The sequence below is a fragment of the Osmia lignaria genome, chromosome 8, assembly GCF_051020975.1.
Source record: "Osmia lignaria lignaria isolate PbOS001 chromosome 8, iyOsmLign1, whole genome shotgun sequence".
Classification (NCBI taxonomy): Eukaryota; Metazoa; Arthropoda; class Insecta; order Hymenoptera; family Megachilidae; genus Osmia; species Osmia lignaria.
In genome coordinates this window covers 11,330,445-11,336,736 of record NC_135039.1, presented here as the reverse complement: position 1 = coordinate 11,336,736, position 6,292 = coordinate 11,330,445, and the positions used below count along the sequence as shown (strand labels likewise).

The 6,292-nt window shown below is 41.1% G+C and overlaps 1 protein-coding gene across 4 annotated transcripts in view; it reads left to right on the top strand.

The window, feature by feature from the left end:
• The first annotated feature begins 2 nt into the window (after positions 1-2).
• The window catches only part of LOC117608819 (uncharacterized), a 23,939-nt gene continuing 17,649 nt past the window's right edge, over positions 3-6,292 (top strand). The window contains exon 1 of one of the 4 annotated variants that reach the window (XM_034334450.2): positions 3-156. The gene's annotated coding sequence lies outside the window, so the exon portion shown is untranslated. Of the gene's footprint in view, positions 157-232; positions 408-510; positions 737-6,292 lie in introns of those variants that run through there. The other 3 variants (XM_034334453.2, XM_034334452.2, XM_034334451.2) reach the window with 3 other exon arrangements.

Genomic DNA, 6,292 nt, shown 5'->3' with positions numbered 1-6,292 from the left:
GCGATAGTTGCATTTCTCTACTTTTTCGCGAGATTGTCGCTTGTTGTCCACTGTGTGTCTGTCCTCCGTCGAAAGGAAAACAATTATTCGCTTCTCTGTGGAAAAAATTGATCGCTGAGTTGTGACTGGCGTGGAAGAAGCAGGAGCCACTTCTCGGTGAGTATGCGGATATTCTGTTTATTCGTGAAAATTCACCAGTTACCACCACCGAACTACGTCGTCCGAAGGGGAACCGTTGCAACGTCGGGAGATAGGTTCCGCTTGAAAATTTCGAGAACAACACGTTGCCCACTATCGTTTTTCCATCTACATTGCGCCATCCCATACTTTTTCAATCCATATCCTTTCTCACGCCTTATGACAACGCATTTTTCCTAGCTCGGAAACGTTTACCGTCGTGTACCAACGTAAGTGATCATCTTTTCACATTCTGATAGTTCTTCTGTAAAAAAAAGTAACTCGTGTCATTTCCAATCGATAATGCCCGTATCGTAGCTCACTGTTACTAGATAAAAGATAAGCGCGCAACAACCGTTGAATCATTATCAAGAAAATTTAATACGCGTAAAAAATTTCCTAATGGACAACTTTGTGCGTTACGTTTGAAAACACGAATCATTTGAATCCTTGGTAACCGGTTTAACGAGCTTTTCGACTTTTCCCACGTCGATAACGATTTTCTCGAACAACGTTTCGATTCTGAAAGCTCAAGCATGCTCGAACGAGAACCGTCCATGTAAGTTTCCTATAATTATCATTATCAGTTTGGCACATTCACCGCCGTTTATTTATCGGATTCTTACCAGTTTAATCACAAACTGTTTGCACAATTGGAGTATACCATTACAAAAATTCATATGCGCAACGTTAAATGTCATACAAATAGGTTATAGTTTAAGATATGGTGGTTCATGGTTCTCATTCTCTTCTAGATGTCATTACTTTCTTCTGTTATGTTCCAGAGAAATTATACGTTTAATTTTCATACGAATTGCGTTGTTATAAATTCATCTTAAAAATGATAGGTTATGTTGCCGTTGAGCATATGTTAGAATACATGTGCAGATAAATGAATTCCTTGAATTTCCCTTGCTGTCAGACATTGTACGTCCCATCAAAGTGCTTTATTGTTGTATTTCTCTGAATCTTAGCACGACATTGCACTTGCAATGCTATTTTAAAGCCAGGTCAAACACCTCAGTTTCTATATTGCACATTATATATATATTTCCCTGCTCTATATCAGAAGGCATACCATTCTGTGTCATCCGTACACAGCTATATCATTCCAAATAGGAAAATTCCTCTATGATTTCACAGTTGTCAACTATTGGCATGTGGCATATATTCTTAACTAAATATGTACAGTTTCTTGTTAAGTTTACTGGCTGGAAACTGATGCATTTGAATTCGAATGCTCGAGCAGTTAAAATTCAATCAAATGCAGTGACACGAATCAATGATTCTCGATTAACAACGGTTCGATAATTTGAACGGATTCGTTCGTCGACACACTGTAATTACAGTCATCCTTGGGGAATTCAAATTTTCCATTGTATCAATGGAAGGATCGTTCTTCACCTTCCATTGTGTCTTTATATTGAACATGAATCAAGAGAAAATTAATAGCGATCGTTTCTCCGCGTTTGTAGCGTATAAATCATCGTTCAAGTGACACGATGTTGCCGGTAATATATTATGGCGCTGCTTGCAAGGAAGCAACGGCTGAAATTGAAACTTGCTAACGGCATTTTCCTGGTCACGTGACTTCCAGTTTCAATATACAGCTGTTTCAAGGGTGTATGGGCGCTAGGCGCCTAGTGGGTGTAGTCTCTAACCCACTCAGATTAGCTTGTTCGTCCCTAGACCAAAATTCCTTACACGCCGACAAAGAGTCAAGTGTTGGGTTTTTCTGTACCCGTACGATGATTGGCCAGCCCAGGAGGGAATTTGTCCAACCCCACGCGCCACTTGGTTGGGTGGCGGCTGCTTGGGGGGGGGGGGGGGCTTATAGCGCAATTGCGCCCTTTAATACCGTTGGTATAAGTGAAAAATTGGGAACGGCAAAGCGGGCTTTTAGCCCCACGAGGCTCACTTACACAATGATGTGTTGCAAGGGTGTGGGGCTAGTCAGGAAGGCGAAAAGGACCTTTTTTGTTTTTTGTTTATGGGAGAGGAAATACATTTACGTACGCACGGGCAACTCCTCCTGTCGCACTATTCGGCTAAGGGGGCCCAGGCAGTGTGGGACTCATACCGCCCAGAAGAGATAAGGGCGAAAAGGACCTGGACCTTATGAATCCTCTTAACCTTCGGTTTTTCTCAATAAGAGGTTCCCTTTGTTTTCAGGCACCTGGCCGATTTCGCACGCCGGGGGCTCATGTTTTAATGATTAGCAGCAGCGACTGGCGCTATCAATGGGAACAATGATTTTGCAATAGCTATAGGTATCTTTATTACCAGTCGCACGTTTGTAATAACGAACAGCGTAACTCGTGATGTTTCTATATTAAGTTCGGTTCTCCGTGCACGGGAGAGGGAGGACGGTACAGCTGATTCTCTTCTCTTCGCGTTTCTGATAATCGTCGTGCTTGAAGAACAATTAACATTGTTAACCGTGGAGCAACTAACTGATTCGTTAAACATGTTTCATGTAATTCATTCTTAAGGTCAATGAATTGTTATTTCAGAATCCAGGGCCGGCCCTGAGATTTCGGGGGTCCGAGGCCAGCTCTGAAAAAGGGCCCCTTCACATATGTGACAAAAAAAAGTAGCTCAAATAAAATTTATAAAATTAACATTGAAGCTTGTATAACTAATTTAGATTAATATTACTCTTCTTGCATTCTTGCAAAATCGTCTTATGTGGGCCCTGGACCTTAGGGGACCCTAGGCGGTAGCCTAGTCTGCTTAGGCTCAGGGCCGGCCCTGTCAGAATCTATGGTATTATTATGACTTGTATTTTACTGGTCAGTATTTTAATCCCTTTCTGTCAGGATTTAAACATGAAGGGTCAGTATTTAATTCCTTTGGTCAGTGTCCTTCCATAGTGACCATTCTCTATTTACTAACCTTACCTAACCTTACCGTTTAGTATTTTTATGCTGACCGAAAGTTGATTTATGTACTGACCGAAAATGGATTTAAATACTAACCATTTAATTTGTTGCCAAATATTATTGAGCATTCTAGAATTAATCACGGGTTAGTCATGCAATTATTGCTGTACTCGAGCAGACTGTAAGTGGATTCTTAATGCTAATTTTTCGATGGTTCTTAACATTACAATGCAAATAATGTTTACAAGACTGGTCGTTTGTGATATTGCACTATACTTAATGGAAAATCCTTAAAGGTTAAATTCAGACGTAAGATTGGAAGGTCGGGTATTAACTCCTTGGTACGTTGATGAAATTCCAAGGGTTCAGAGAGGAGGGACCGTTGAAAATATGTAACTAAAATTAAACCGTGGCCGTCGTAGCTGTCCTAGACCCTTTCATTGGCCTTTTAACCGACATTTTCTAGCCCCGACCTAGCGCAACACGTGTTACGTGTATCGCTCTTCTCAAAGAACCAACACTGCGTGCAGGAAAGTGCGCGGTTAACGTGTCGGGGCAAAAAGGAATATAGTGGTATTTTTAATGAGCCACATTACACAATATCATGCAACGTTGCACTGATATCAAAGTTGCCAGTAATACCTTCGTTTATTTATGCAGTATGCGAAGATAAATCGATGGCATAGAAATAGATGGTTCCTCTTTCTGCAATTCCTCTATTAATGAATCAGTGTTTCAAATGGAACTTCTCTATTTTCCAATGGCATGTATTTCACTGGCCATTATTTTATTCTCCCTTGGTCAGTATCCTTCCATAGTGACCATTCGCTATTTATGTACTAACCTAACCTAACCGTATAGTATTTTTATACTGACCATTTTGGAAATAAAATACTGACCATTTAATTTGTTCCCTCTTCCAATCTGTTTAATAAAAAAAAAAATTAAAAATTTGTGTATCATGGTATCAGAGAAATATTCAGTTACTTGGTAGATAAATGATCAAGATCGAGAATGATATTGAATATTCTTTGCCTCGAGATCGTCGAGTACAAAAGAAATATTCCTGGCGATATTTTAAACAGGCAAGGATAGCCGTGCGTCGAGGGCAAAAATCGTCGTCCTTCTGGCTGAAACGAACAGAACAGCCTCTCAAGATCAGGAGACACGCGAGAAATCCTTTTTCCTCGATACGTCGCTCGCGCTGCCCGAATATGTAAAACTGACGTCACACCTCGCCGGGATAGCGCAAAAGGAAGCCCCGTCGGTGTGCTTCTCTTCATCTTAGAATTCTCTCTTTCTCGAGTTTTTCACGCTTCGCTGCATTTTCACTGGAAAAACAAGAAGCGTATCGTTTCATTTCACTTTCTACGTACTCTTCAGGTACACTTTACTCGCCAGGAAATTATCCAAGAGGAAAATTAATCAAACTCTTACTACCTGTGAGATAAACCGCAGGAAATAGAGCCTGTAATAATTACATTGCATCAGTTTCCTCGGAGGTTTCTTAATTATTTCCTTCCTGTTGTAGTGTACATACAGTGTGTCATAAAATTATTCGCCCACCGTTTGAAACAGAATACCTCGTTTAAAATTGGACCAAATGACTTGAGGTTTCTCGAGAAGCTATACAAATTAATTTACTAAGATACGTGCTTTCGTCGTTTTAAAAAATTACTATTTGTTGAAATCTTGAAGAAAAATAGTGAAGGGTAATTTTTCAACTTTTTTATCTGACCCATTGTACATTGCTCATAAGTAAACATCAGTTAGGCGATCAGTTTCTTCTCAAAGGAGTTTCACCAGAAGAAATGTAAATTGGTTGTAGATCTTCTGATATGGATAGAGTTAGTAAAGTCAGGACTGGTTCTAGATTAGGTGGGATTGCTCATTTACACTCTTCTACTACTAATTTGTTAAAGACTGTCGCATCGCCCACGTTCCGCTACATCCTCCTCGACAATCCCATTGATTCTGTGTTCGATAGATTGTAACGTTTAAATCTTCCAATTATTCCTACCTAGCAGGAAGGAAAATTAAACCGGTTCTAACGAGCGAGATCGCAGCCTGTTGAATCATTCGGATGATTAACCCTGTATCGAACACAGATCGCTTAAAAGTCAGGGGCTGTGTATTGTTTATAAAATATGGCAGCAAATTAAATGGTCGGTATTTGATTACCAAAATGGTCAGTATAAAAATACCAAACGATTAGGTTAGGTTAGGTTAGTACATAAATAGAGAATGGTCACTATGGAAGGACACTGACCAAAGGATTTAAATATTGACCCTTCATATTTAAATACTGACAAAAATGGATTAAAATACTGACCAGTAAAATACAAGCCATAATATTTCATGGCTCTTCTAAATAATAATAGCATAGATTCTGACATGGCCGCCCCTGGGCTTAAGCAGACTAGGCAATTTTATTACTAAACGGTTAGGTTAGGTTAGTACATGGGTCCAGGTGTGTTCGTCAAACGTCCCGAGGTCCTCCCTTTAGCCCCAGTGCAGGCCACCGAGGTGGTTTTAGTGGGGAAAAATCCCACACTACCCCCAACCCCTCCCTAGGAGGCAGGGGGTGTCTTTCGAAGATTTCCATTACGCAAAAAACAAGGTTAGGTTAGGTTAGTACATGGCTCCCGGTGTGTTCGTCAGACGTCCCGGGGCCCTCCCTTTAGCCCCAGTGCAGGCCACCGTGGTGGTTTTAGTAGCTAAAAATCCCACACTACTCCCAACCCCTCCCTAGGAGGCAGGGGGTGTCTTTCGAAGATTTCCAGCACGCAAAAAACAAGGTTAGGTTAGGTTAGGTGAGTACGTGGGTCCCGGTGTGTTCGTCAGACGTTCCGGGGCCCTCCCTTTAGCCCCAGTGCAGGCCACCGTGGTGGTTTTAGCAGCTAAAAATCCCACACTACCCCCAACCCCTCCCTAGGAGGCAGGGGGTGTCTTTTGAAGATTTCCATCACGTAAGAAAAAGTTAGGTTAGGACATAAATAGCGAATAGTCAGTATGGAAGGATACTGACCAAAGGATTTAAATACTGACAAAAAGGGATTCAAATACTGACCAGTAAAATACAAGGCATAAACATATAGAAAGTTAAGTTTTTGCATAGTGACGTCACTAATAGGCACAATAGCTGTGCTCTACGGCTGGGTACGGTGGCCTTGAGCGGTTGCTTGACTTTGAACAGACTGTATCGAGTCATCGCCGCTAGGTTAGGTCAATAA